Source organism: Thermobia domestica, chromosome 13 (assembly GCF_964235325.1).
Source record: "Thermobia domestica chromosome 13, izTheDome1.hap1.1, whole genome shotgun sequence".
NCBI lineage: Eukaryota > Metazoa > Arthropoda > Insecta > Zygentoma > Lepismatidae > Thermobia > Thermobia domestica.
The window spans coordinates 162,623,220-162,638,056 of record NC_137466.1 but is presented as its reverse complement, the minus strand read 5'-3'; the positions used below and the strand labels follow the sequence as shown (position 1 = coordinate 162,638,056).

At 34.8% G+C, this 14,837-nt stretch overlaps 1 protein-coding gene and 1 long non-coding RNA gene across 29 annotated transcripts in view; one reads left to right on the top strand and one right to left on the bottom strand.

Moving 5' to 3' along the window:
• Positions 1-14,837, top strand: part of LOC145668699 (uncharacterized) — an 867,338-nt gene that overhangs the window by 144,497 nt on the left and 708,004 nt on the right. For all 3 annotated transcript variants that reach the window (XR_014128072.1, XR_014128071.1, XR_014128070.1), the window contains exon 2: positions 8,213-8,292. This is a non-coding gene — a long non-coding RNA (uncharacterized LOC145668699). The remainder of the gene's footprint in view (positions 1-8,212; positions 8,293-14,837) is intronic.
• The window catches only part of trol (terribly reduced optic lobes), a 1,284,884-nt gene that overhangs the window by 577,063 nt on the left and 692,984 nt on the right, over positions 1-14,837 (bottom strand). The gene's annotated exons all lie outside the window — the stretch shown is intronic.

Here is a 14,837-nt window from a genome sequence, read left to right as displayed (position 1 = left end):
GAGAGGGAATTTCAGTACATGGGAGGTAAAAAAGTAGTACTGCGCAAATACTCTTTACTCACACTCAGCATGAACGATGATATAAGTTAACTCTCAAGCTGAGGCAGAGCACGTTTACTCCCTGTGCGCCGAGCCATACCCTGAAGAATCATCACTGATATGTAATATGTAAAATCAAATGCATATTGACGATGAAAATTCATAAACCACAATCTTCCCCGTCTTCCCGCCTTTTCTATAGCCAGTTACGGTACCCCTCAATAAGTACCAACCTTAAATGTGTATGCGTGTCTGTATCTGTCATTAGCTTTTCGCATACAAAGAAATCAACTAGAGCCATCCAATTTTGTACCTAGACGGATCTTCACAAGATCTAATCGCACACGAAGTCATTTATCGATTTTTGGTCTGGAGGGAGGACTGGGGGGGAAGGTGGAACGTTACGAAATTTCTTCTCTAGTTATTTATAAGAACGCCTTGCCTTTATGCAACCTACATTACAATTATTTGTAAGAACGCCTTGTTTTTATGCAATCGATACACTAGTTATTTCTAAGAACGCCTTGTCTTTATGCAACTAATTTTACATAGTTATTTCTAGCAGCGCCTTGTCTTTATGCAACCGATATTACACAGTTATTTCTAAGATCGCCTTGCATGTATGCAACCGATTTTACATAGTTATTTATAAAAACACCTTGCATTTATGCAACCGATCTTACATAATTATTTGTAAGAACGCCTTGCCTTTGTTATTTCTGAGAACGCCTTGCCCTTATGCAACCGATATTACATGTTATTTGTAAGAACGCCTTGTCTTTATGCAACCCATATTACCTCTGTTATAACAGTAGGAGATAAATACCCAGGTTATTAAATGCTTGTGAGAAATGCTTTAAGGGCACTATTCTGCCTGTGTTTTATACGCAGGTTCTCAATTAAGGCCGGAAACGACAAGTGCTCATACTTTTTATTCAGGTTCTGAATTAGGAACCTGCAACGATGAGTGCTTATAGCTAGTAAACAATAAAGCATCATCTTCCTGAAAGACCAAGACGTTATTGGGTTTTACTACGGACGGCATATTTTATGCACAACATGCACTCCGTTGACCCTTCTGTGCAATTTAACTCTCAAACGCATTAGTTCTAACGGGTATTTGATGACCATCAATACAACTGAACATTTTAAACAAAGGAACAACAACAACAGGAGAAAAAAAAAGAGTAACGTGTTTTAAAATGTTTGTAGGGAACCATAAGAGATTAAAATCTCCGCGTGCCAATATCACGATCAAACGTGTTAATTTCATATAACCAAAGGGCTTCTCTTCCATGTTTTCACAGCCAGTAAGTACCCGTACAATTTGTTTTTATTCAACCATCGCTCTAGCGGTACGTATTTACCTTTTGCAACAATGTAACACTATTCAAGCAGCATCACGATTCCACTTTCTGTTATTACATCATCGTGTGTGTCCACCGTCAGACGACCAAGTAAAAAAAAAAAAAAAAAATGATAAAACTAACCTTGTGACCACCGGAACATCTTTCACGCTTCTCTCTTGCTTTTTTTGTTTACAATTAATGCTTGTGCTTCTGCTACTACTATCAACACCGCTACTACCGCCATCTACAGGTATTTTAATTACCGTATGTTTTCAACTTTACGACACCATTTGTTATAATCGCTCGTTGCTTGCTTGCCTGCTGCATTCTTGCAAAATATGTCGTGGAAGTATTTTCCCTACCACGCAAGGAAATCAACGGACACTACTACACCATAGCGCATAATGAAAAAGGGGTTTGTACGTATAAGATTTAACAATTTTGGATTCAATATTCATATAAAACTTTTTTTTTAAATGTGATAATCGTAATTCTCGTAATTTTACTTTTGAGCAACGATACGATGATTTATTTTATTTTATTTTTATTTTATTATTATTATTATTATTATTATTATTATTATTATTATTATTATTATTATTATTATTATTATTATTATTATTATTATTATTTTGTTGTAAATGGAACTCGAGATTTCAGCGAATTTACGTTTTAAGACACCTGACATATCGAAGAAGTCTCTTTTTTTCCTGGAGTATACTGTTAAAATTATTACGAAATCATTTTCAATATTTAAAGAATTCGTTATCCGAAAACTTGAACTATGCTGTGCGTAAGTGTCGGAAATATTATAAAACGGCTTTGATCGTCCGTACATCAGACTGTTGACAAGTATAAGAGCAAAAACCGCAAGTGATATGAAGTTGTTCTTTTGGTAATCTATTCAGCGTCCCAAACATAGGATTGTTAACTCCTTTCATTAACTCTTCATTCAAACCGGAACTGGTTCTAATTAGTTATTTCCCGTTTCAACATTTATCGCTCGTTTCAACATTTATCGCCATAAAACGGTAACAGATAACGAGAAGTAGTGTTCTGCAAACTATTGACCGTCCCAAGCCAATGTACCATATGCATTCCGAACACCCAATCGAAATCGGAAGTGGTTTAAATTTAATAGTACTTCTAGCTCCAATACTGATTTTTACTGAGCAAAAATGGTAAAAGGTATCGAGATGAAGTTTTTGCAATTGATTCAGCGTCTCAAGAATAGACTCGATCTTCTCCATTAACCGTCTATTCGAACCAGAAGTGGATTGAAATTATCCATATCCTGTTTTAACGTATATCGCCATAGAACGAAAAGGGTAACAGATAGCGACAAGCGATCTTTTCTTTGCCTCAAGGCAACGTACCATGACTATCCCGAACACCCTACCAAAACCGGAAGTGGTTGAAATTTGCTATCCTTTTGTTTCAGATTTTTATAGAAGAGATATCGAAATCGGTTTTCTCCAATTGATTTAGGTTCCAAGGATAGGTTTAATCTGGATATATAAATTATTTTGACATCTAATATCTAAAGAATAATATTCGAAGAATTCAGATTACTTGAATATCGAAAAGAACCCTTTATTCGAATAATTATTTTATTTGAATATCGTGAAGAAACCATTAGTTGAATAATTATTTTATTTGAACATCTCGAAGAATCCATTATTCGAATAATTATTTTATTTGAATATCCAGAAGAATCCATTATTCGAATAATTATTTTATTTGAACATCTCAAAGAATCCATTATTCGAATAATTATTTAATTTGAGTATTCCGAAGAATCCATTAATCGAATAATTATTTTATTTCAGTCTCTCGAAGAAACCATTATTCGAGTCATTATTTTATTTCAACATCTCGAAGAATCCATTATTCGAATGATTATTTTATTTCAATATCTCGAAGAATCCATTATTCGAATAATTATTTTATTTTAATCTCTCAAAGAATCCATTATTCGAGTTATTATTTTATTTCAATATTTCGAAGAATCAATTATTCGAATAATTATTTTATTTCAATATCTCGAAGAATCAATTACTGAATAACTGCTTTATTTGAATATCCCGAAGAATTCATTATTCGCCAGTTTGAATATCTAATGTTCGAAGAATGCACTATTTTACTTTAATATCTAGTATTTAAGGAATACATAATTCGAAATTTAACAACATTCGTCCAAAAGTCACACTAGTTCAAGTATCAAGCTCAAATTTAAAACCAGTTTAATTTTCCCTCTCGGTTTTTCCCAGATAGTCTATATCACGCAAAAAAAAGTTTCTAAAAAGACTTAAAAAACTAACTTAATAGCCTATATAATCCGAAAGTTCAATGCCGAATTCACAAAAGGTCTATATCTACTTCTGTCTTCAGCTAACTGGATTCAGTATCTATTTTGTATTCCTGTTTCTGCTCGATCCATGTTAATATTGTCCTCCAATCTGTACCTAGGTCTTCTTAACGATTCTTTTCCGATTCGGTTTCCAGTTAAAATTTTGAAAACATTCATATTTTCTTCCATAATGGTTACTTGACCTGCCCATCTGAGGCCCCTAGATTTAATGACCCTAACAATGTTAAATACATCGTCTACATTATGCACTTCCTCGTTATCGAGTTTCCACCACTTCCTATTCCAGCCCCTATTGGATCCAAATATTCCCAGTCAATATCACAGTGATATTTTTTATTGTAGATTTAGTTAAACATTAACTGATCTAAAGGATGTCTACATTTTTTTGTTGGTAAATATTAATAAACACAAATAAAATGTTTAATATTAATGTAATACAGTTGGACCTCGATATTCGAATTCTCTGATAACTAGATTTTTTTCACATTCCCTTGAATTTTCCATAACACACAGTACTAAAATAACCTCTGTAAGTCGAACATTTAAAAATTACAACCTCAATAAGTCACATTTTAAGAGTTTCATAATCATATTTAAAAACCTCGATAGCTCGAACTTCCATATCTGCGACCGTCTACGAGTCGAAGTTTACCTCTAGAAGTCGAATTTCTCTTGATGTGGCCCCTCGATATGTCGAAGATATAGCTGTATGATTTTACGTAATTGTCATTGTTTGCTAGCCCTGTCAATGATTCGTCATTTTAAAAACTGACAAACGGAGGATTTTCAAGGAGAAGACGTTACCAAACTGTAGCCATATTTGTTCCAACTTTAAAAAAAAAATCCTCACACGTAAAGCACGGAACGCGTGAATAACAGAGCATACAAAACATAACACATGATCACACACATTTATACATCAAAAGAGGAATGCATTCCAATGACTTTTCTCGCCCTTATCCCGCCAATTACAAGACAACATGCGTAGAAAGGTGATGATCATGTTATCTTGTATTCAGATAAATCAGACGAAAAGATAATACCTTAATTTAGACTATAGGAGAAGAAAGAATGATGCAAGCCCGTCGTCTGGCTAAACAATAAAATAATTATTAAGTCTCGAATGGTACCTGGCAATTTACATACCTTTGTCTTGTGTTAACTTGAGCAAATGGTGATGCGTGAGGTTATTGACACATATCTATCAATAAAACATGTCTCGGATTGTAGTACAGCAAGATTCTAGGAAGGGTAATTGTACACAAACACACACACACATAAACACAAACACACACACACACACAAAACACACACACACACACACATATGTGTCCCTATTGGGAGGAATCGGTGTTTTCCCCTCTTGGAAAAAATCCCTGCGAATGTCTGTTGATTGTACTGGATTCGCAAAAAAAACGACATACGCTTTAACGTCATAAAAATTAGTTTTTCTCGAAAATATTCGTACGCAATGCCAATTTACATCGAAATGTGTCATTTTGTTGAGCTCAATCTGATCTATCGACTAGTATGTATATATATATATAGGGGCGGATCCAGGGCATGATCAAGGGAGGAACTAAACCATATTTTGCCGTTTTATCCAGTGTAAAGCAGGATTGAAGCCCATTTTATCAAGTGTATAAATGAGCGTCAAGGAGGGGGGGTGGCTATAGACGCCAAATATATATATATATGTATATATATCCAGACCTTAAAGGCACCCCCCTCCGAGGGGTGTAAGTCATTTTTATTAAATTTTCAGAAGAGACAGTAGTGACTTACTTCTTTTTGCCTTTAAGTGCCTTCGGACTTATATCCAATTTTATTGTTGCTATTTGATAAAGTACCGTATTCATAATACAACTACAAGCTTTCTAAGAATAAGAGATATCAGAACATGCGTTTCAAACCTGGGTGTATATATATATATATATATATATATATATATATATATATATATATATATATCTTCGGACATTTCTGTTCGTTAATAATATTGTAGAACAAATATATAAGCAGTAATTACATAAAAGTTGTTTGGCCCTAAAATTTTGCATTATTCATTTCTCTTCACGAGAACAGTGAGACTAGCTCTTGTTGGTAGCCATAATCAGTTATTGATATCTTCTGCTCAAGTGTGTACTAAGAGCCACAGCTCCAGAACGAAAACTAGGTCAGAGAGTCACTTCCCATCTTTTGTTGAGTAAAGATTTAAGATCTTTTCGCATTGTCCATTCTCTTTGGAAGCATTTGGTTTTATCTCCTATAATAATAATACTTTAATCAACAAAAAAGTCCTTATGTAAGTGGTCTAAATCAGACTTTTTTTAAGCGTTTTGCCATACCTTTAACGTCTATTGTCTGACGAGACTGAAGATGAGTGTGTGTGAGTACCTATGCGTGTGGGAATCAAGACTTTTTTTTTTTGTGTGTGTGTGTGGAGGTTTTCTTTAGTTTTAAATGTGGAATGGAATGGGATTTTCATAGTGATTCCAACCTGACAAAGTTTGGAGCTGGATAAAGACGGCTTTGCATGTTTGGGCCGCCTCTTTCTTTCTTTCTTTACTTCTCTTTCCATTTCAGTGAGACAGAAAGACTTTAAAAAGGAAAGGAGATAGAAAAAAAGAAAGAAAGAAAGAAACCACAAAAGAAAAGAAACGAAACAAAACTTCTGAAGATTGGATTGTAGGCCAAGTGTGATACCCTCTCTGTGGCTGGGAGAATGAACATCCTGGACTAATTGGAGGCCGAACCTTGAATCCCGAATCACGCGATAAACACCACCGCTTCGGAAGTCAATGCTGGAAAACTAAAGACGGAGTTTCCAAGTCTCGAAGCCAAGTTTCTTAATAACTTTTGGAAACAAATCTTTAAAACCTTTTCTCTCTCTCTCTCCTTCGTGGATCAAACTTCGTATTGTGTTATTTCTCTTCGTCTTGATCGCGGCCAAGAGTGTATGCGGTGAGTGATTGTGTACGTGTGTGTGTGTGTAGGAGGAAAATTAGAAAGAAAATAACAGCATATTTGCGCAATATATTCAAGAAACTACCCTTCATAAACAAGAATGGTAAAAGTGGTCAAGCCAAGTCGATAACCTTCTAACTGAGCCTTCTAACTGATTCCGATGGAGTTATTGTGAAAAAAAAAAAAAAGTGAAATGGATCTTGAAAAAAATACCTTAAAGTTTATGACAGATATAGGGTGTTTCAAAACAACACCGACAATGTTTGGGAGGTAAATCCTGACATCAAGATAAGACAAAAAGCATAGACCAACCTAGGTGCACAAAATGCTTCCTTTCGGAGTTATAGGCTGCCGAAACCATGAAAAACTGAACTTTAAAGGTCCATAGCTCCAAACTATGGGACCTACCGTAGTCATGTTAAGACTTCAGCTAGGAACTACTATGTGCGCCATTCAAAAATACCTATTTCAGAATTCTAAAATATTCACGCAATAATTTTTAAACAGGGAGTTTGGCAATGGGCATATAATTTGAAGTACTCAACTATCTTTAAATATATAAATATATATATAAAACAGAGAGAGAGAGAGAGAGAGATACATAGATAGATAGATATAGATATAGATTTTTTTTTTCGGAAGTACCACAGAATTCTGAAACTTGGATATTTGGATAGGGCACATACTAGTTCCTAAGTGGAGTCTTGACCCGACTGCGGTATGTCCCATTGTATTGAAGTTATGGGCCTTTTAAGTTCATTTTTTCATGTTTTCGGTAGCCTATAACTCCGAAAGGAAACATGTGTGCATCCAGATTGGTCTATACTTTCGTCTTATCTTGGTGTCAGGAATCACCTCCCCAACGTTGTCGGTATTCTTTGCAAACTCCTGTATATTTATTTATATCTCAACTTTGAAATATTTTTTTTTTCTTGTGACCTTGTATGGATAGATGTTGGCATAAGCATTAGTTTTTTTACAGAGGTTTTCCCACAGTACACTCACAACAGATATTTTTTCTCTCTCTCTGTATTGTGCATAGTTTATAAATCATACTAAGAGAGGGTATTAATTATCTTCGGAGATATTGGCTCTCATTTGCACGTAATATTATGGCAAGGCCCGTAAAATGCCAATGCAAATTTTCCTTCGTCTGGTAGACGAGGTGCATTCACAGACGTTGACGAAAATATATCTAGAATATATTAATTTTCTTTATTTGTATTCACTGTTTCCTTCCAACATTATACAGATTCTTGTAAACATATTTAAAATAGATACTAATTATCTTCACTAACTGGATAAATTCTTATAAAGCGTATTATAGAAAGGTATAGGCATTTCAAATAACCATTAACACTTCCTCCCACAACACATTAAAAAAAATAGAAAAAAAAACACCACTAATTCTCACATTAATTTACAACTATTTTAATATTGTAAAACAAAAGAAGATGAAATAACAATAAAAGTTTTTCTTTTCCAGGAGAAACAGGAGGCAAATGAAGGGCAGTGATTTTCAACTATGAATGTGTCTCGGACATAGTGGCACTCGTATCCGTGCAGGTAAGCGGAAAGATCCAGCGTAAATACGCATTCGTCCTACAGGACCCACTCCTGGAATTCTCGTGTGAGGTGCAATTAGCTACACGCCTCGCTCCCTTCTAGCCTTGATTCAGAGGAGTTTGATTAGTAAATCGTACATTCGTGAAGTCATCAATCCTATCCTCCCGGTTCTGTCTTTTAGCAAGATAACGCTTACGCGACTTCTCATCCCTCCAGGGCAGACTAGCGTGCCCTATTCGTACATGCCTTGTGTGGGATATAGTGGGACAAGTCCTCACTGCCAGCTGGGATTCGGCAACAACAATCACCCACCTATGTCATGGTCTGAAAAGAACGTATAATATCGTAACACAGATAAGACATTCAGCATTTTCATAAACGGCTGCCTACCAAAGAGTTTCTTATGAGACCGCTTGGAATGGTTAGAAATTCTGTTTAGTACTGTATGTTTTTATAACAAGTTTGGGATATGCCACAAGCTTCGTGTTAAGATCACCTGCTAAAATATTCTTTCTGTGTATCGAATGTGGACCAAATCTTTGAATTTGCACTGTGTGTTCTTAAATGCGTTTTCATCGTATATACAGAGTAAATTATAATTCAGTAACAAAAAATCTCATTTAATTACTATTATTTCCTCTGGTTTATACATGATCATTCAGTATCCTACGCTCTCCATGCAGGAAACCATCTGCTATATATATATATATATATATATATATATATATATATATATATATATATATATATATATATATATATATATATAAGAGCTTCTGTTACAGCACTACGAGAGTTATATAAATAAAATATCTATGTATTTATCTATTTGAAACACGGAACACAATTAACATTGCAAGATTTACATATTTTAGATAAAATATATTTTGTATCTATCTATTTAAGTAAGGAACAAAATTATGTTCAACAACAAGAACAAATAAATGTTGGTTTCCTTGAAAAAAATATTTTATTGTTATGTTTGGGCAATACAAACGCTCAAAATGGCGTTTCTTCTTCACTTCTTAAGCATACAATAAACATTCAGTAGATACTCCAGAAACGCATACAGGAACAGAGGAATCTTTTTTTTCTTTTTCGAAGTGAAAATGATAAAAAGCGGAAATACACGAAGAAAGAGCAGATAAAGAGATGATGTATGCCAGAAAGAACATAAAAAGAAGGCAAAACAAAAACTTAAGAGGCATTTTCTCCTTCATTTTACTTTCAGAAATCTCAACGTGTATAGAAAAGAGAGCGGTTGGGAAATCACTTAACTTCTTAAGTTCTGATAACGTAATGCACGGACGAACGACGGTAATCGGTCTTAACAAGAGAGGGAAGGGATTGTCGATTCTAGTTTTGAACATAGCGAGATAACCGAGTTAGGTTATTGTCCAAAAAGCGACAAAGGCGTCCTATTGTCTACAGCAGTATTTTTTGGCTCTCTTTTGATAGTACTTCTACATCTTTTATTCCTTTCCAGTGCCAGTGACGAGAAAATAATACCAACTGAAGATTTCAACAACCTTAAACTACTTACAAATAAGAATATTTATTGCAGATCATTCGCGTGAAGGAAAAATGTTTGGAGTTAATTTCACATAAAGGACTCCCTCATCCCGCCTTCCTAAAAGTACTATTTATAGAAGAAGTAGAAAAGTTCTCTAAAGTCATTCTTGAAAACACCAAATATTGTATTTTCAGTTAGGAAGTAGCAGTACTAGCAGTATTTTCGATAGACATACAGCGGTGCTTCAGTTATTTAGACTCTTGAGTTCTGGACGTAATCCAGATATGTAGAAATCTGGATAATCTCTAAAAAGCTTTTGTTTGGTAAAAAGATAGGTCTTATGTTTAAACAATTAAAAAAACACAAAATAGGAATTTGATATACATTTTAACGTTGTAATTTTTTTTTAAAAAAATAAACAATTTGAATATGTTGACAATGTTGACAATTTATAGAAAAGTCTTTTTCATGGTTCAACAACTTTTCAAAATATACTGTATTCCAAGTTACAGTAATTTCCAAGTGATCAGAAATGAAATGCTATCAGCCAGGAACATACGCAGGGGGTGGACCTTGTGGATCCGGACTCCCCAAAATTTCGACTTTTCTGTTAATTTAGTCTAACTTTAAAGGTGATATTACAAATTTTAATATTTTTCCTCATATTGAATTTGAACACTCCCCCCAAACCCCGAAATAAACTGAATATGTGCCTGCTGTCAGCTATCGGCAAGTGTTCCTGTGTGCTGAAAATGACCCCTTTTCATCAAGAAGGAAAAACCCTATTCTGTAGAAACTGTACTAATTCTGCATGGTATATATATATATATATATATATATATAGACAGAGAGAGAGTGAGAGAGAGAGGTGGGGGGAGGTGTATATATAGACAGGCATGAAGACGCGATAGTCTATCGGCTCCTAGTCTAGGTTGTATTGGGGTGGGCCAATTGATAGAATCCAAAAGAGAGGTGAGAGGCTTGCAATTTGGGGCTTGCGTTGTCGTGCAGCAACGACACTCCAGTAGATAACATTCTGTGATGTTTACTCTAAAACTAGCAATGAATCTCTACCAGTTTCACACGTTTTACTATCATGAAATTGATAATTAAATGACCTTATTTTAAAGATGCTGGACCACTCACTCTTCTTAAACCCTCCCAGCAATCGACACGAAGTGCACACACTACCGACGTGCTTACAAATGAATTTTTGTGTGCAAGGTATGAGACAGTCAGTGCGCATATGTCAGAATGTCAGCATTATTAAAAAAATATGTTGCAAAGGGGTCCTTACTTTGAACATAGCTATATGTACGCTTGTCTCATTACGATGGTAAGTAAAACTTTTAGACAACTTACTTTTGCATAATGAATTGTGCATCTTTACTCGTTGATAAATACTTTTCATTGTGTTTGTAAAACCACTTTATCAAATTATAGTTCCTATATTACGAATCGTATAACACTAAAACAGTGTTTGATATTCACGTAAGACTCGGGTGAGATAATGTTGCCTACGAGATTCCTGAAATTTGTCGTCTTTTCTCGGAAAACGAGACGAGATTCCTTATGTTTATCGTCTCGTTTCGAATTTACAAATGTACTTCTCGTCTCATTTTCGAGAAGTATTTTTCGTCTTGTGGACATAGGGCTGCCACCTTTTAGGAAGTCTAAAACGGGACATTCTTGTTGACCATGTGGAGCCAATAATTTTTCTTAGAAGAAGGGAAAGAAACACATGTATTCATGAATGAACATTTAAAACTAAAACACAGGATACAGAACATTCGTGGCGTCAGCTTCTTGGCAATTAAGTCGAAGTGAAGTAATAATGAAGCCACTGGACCGGCAAGAACAAGAATAATGTCATCGATGGTGATTTTACTGATGCCAACACGAGAGAAAATAAAAATAGCCATTTCGATATCTCGGCAGTCATAGATATACATCATAGATCGAAATTTACAAATGTCACTAAGTATATTTTGTAAATGGCTTTTAGATAATTTGGCGTCCCGCCTTATAACGAGTTCCTCTTAAGCAGACTTTGAGATGCTGAAAATCTTCTTAAAATTCGAAATATCCTGCCTAATTCTAAACAAGTAGCATGATTATTATTAGTGCAAATTGTCAACATCTTTGCTGTTATTGAAGCTGAAAACAAAAAGGAAAAAGTATGTAATTAATAAAGTATGAATCCGTACTTTACAGTATAGATAACACCTATTCTGATGCACATAATTTTTATTCAATGATCGCGAAAGCAGAACATGAGTTATTATGGCAATAAGTTATTCAACTTTGTGAAATTAGTCAAACCCAATATAATCAACGTTTTCTATATCTATCTATCTATCTATTTTCTACTTTGTATTCCAATCCATCTTAATATTGTCCTCCATTGCGCCTAGGTCTTCCTAATGGACGTTATCCAATTGGTCTTCCAGTCAAAACTTTGAAAGCGTTTCTACTTTCTTCCATTACATGACCTGCCCACCTAAGCCTCCTAGACTTGACGACCCTAACAATGTTGGGTAAACCGTATAAATTATGTAGTTCCTCGTTATGAAGTTTCCGCCATTCCCCATTCCCGTTCCTCTTGGGTCCGAATATTCTTCTCAGGATCTTGTTCTCAAATACTTTCAGTCTATGTTCTTCCCTCGTAGTAAGCGACCATGTTTCGCAACCATACAGAACAACAGGCATGATTATCGTTTTGTATATTTTAAGCTTCAAATTCCTCGACAGAATTCGCAACGACAAGAGATTTTGAACCGAATAGTAACACGAATTCCCTGCTTTAATTCGACATTTAATTTCTTCGTGAATATGATTTTCCTCTGTTAATATTGATCCTAGATATTTGAAACTATTCACTTTATCAAAAGTATTATTTAATATTTTAACGCATCCATAATTTGCCGTATTACGGTCCCGACGCACTTCCATGTATTTAGTTTTCTCTGTATTTACTTCTAAACCCATGTCCCTGCAAGCGTTTAATAAGATCTCTGCATTTCTTTCTATTGTACTCCTATCATCCCCTATTATATATATAACTCGCAGTTAAGCGTTTTTAGGTACGATACAACAAATGAGTACGCCTATATATAACCTGCAAGCTACAAGCTCTACATTAATTTTTAAGTAATGCTATTAAGAAAACAGTAAAGAACTGATGGCTCTTATGTGGAATTAGCACTGAAAGTTTGCTTTAGTTTCCAATAATAGATCAGAAAACTCAACGGAGATTACGAAGAAAAGCGTCTAAGTATTTGGAGATGTTTCACACGAGAGAAATCAGAAAACATGTATTTTATTTATAACTAAAAAGTTCACTCCACGGATTACATCTTTTGATGGCGATTAACTATTTAAATTATGCATACCTAAAAGAAAATTTTAAAAAAATGGATTAAAAAAGACATCATAGGAGTCTTGTTTGTGACAAAAACAAACTTGAAAATTCGCTTTGAGAATTGCAGAAATCAGTTATCAATATTTTGCAGAATCCGAACAGGGGTGGTGATAACTTATATATTAGAGGCTCGGATGGACGAAAAAAATGATACAAAAGGAATTAGACGGTATATTGATTGTAACGACCACTTTTTTCTTCTTACAATAAACATTGCAAGATATGTACATTATGTTCAATAATTATATTAGATTGTCTGACACCATTTTATAAATTGTAACATTTTACATATTTCATACTACCGTTTTCCTCTCTTTATTTGTCATTCCTTTTTATCTTTTTAGGGCTTCCTTGCTTATGGGAAGACAAATCCTTAAGTAAACGCATTTTAGAAATCCAATTTCTCTCTTCTTTCTTATCTTACAACAATACTCGTAATTTGTTTGTAATATGATACAAAAATGCCGTTACCGAAAAACCATATCAACTTAGAACAATACATTGCTAGTCATTAAAAATAAACACCAAGGAGATACACGATTCACCCCCATTTGCAGAATGTATACAGAGTTCAGCGGTGGATGCGGTAGTGTTAACATCCTCTAGTGTGGTGTGCAGAAGAGGAAAGGGATTTAGTGAAAATTCTACCTCTTACACTGTTTACATACTGTCACACGTAATATAAATATACATACATCCACAAGTATCATATACACTTTCAATTCTTTTTTTAAATGTTCACTTTTCCCAATTTTTCACCCCGACCATTTGGATAGTTGGCCCTCTTCATTCCGCTGGAACTCCTTCCCGAATTTAATCTCAATTTTATCTTATTGTGACTATTCATTTACTTTCCTGATCTTGACAACTTAATATACCTATCATGATTCTGCAGAATTACAATTTTACTTTACTTCATTTTATTTAATGTATACTACAGGCAATACGACAAAAGTCGGCCAATAATGCAATATGGCGTCGTCCGACATTAAAAAAAAATATATAACTTTCTTATATAAGTAATTCATTTCTAATATAAGTAATTCAAAAACGCATTTGTAGCATATTAGGCCTGAAGGCTGATGCACCTACTATTAAATGCACTGTTAATGGTGAAGAACACAAGATCAGACAAGAATGTATACAGAATGGAAGGATATAAAATGGTTAGTCCATTAAAATGCAGTAAAATGATGCATCATGTGCGCCGGACAGGCCCCGTGGAAATAGCAACCGAAGACAGGCAAGAGAGTCACTGTTCAGTGAGAATTAAGTTGAAGTGACGTCAATCGAGGAACGCTTTGTTGTCGAGTGCGCCAGCCATTCAGTAGGTTTCGTTTTTGATTGCGCATTACCCTTTCGTGATATTAGCACCCCTGTTGAATTCAGTCCAGCCAAAGTGACATGAATATAGAATCGAAGAATCCATCAAGGCAATACACAATTCACTCAGGATTCCAATAGCCGCGTCATACCACGAACCGAGAGGAGATACTTCTTGTGCTCATGAGTATGGAGGATCGGACAGCCACATGCCAAAAACTGGTGCATTAATTTGAAATATTTGCGCATTCAACAGTGTACTCACCAACAGTTCCATGTTATCTAGAG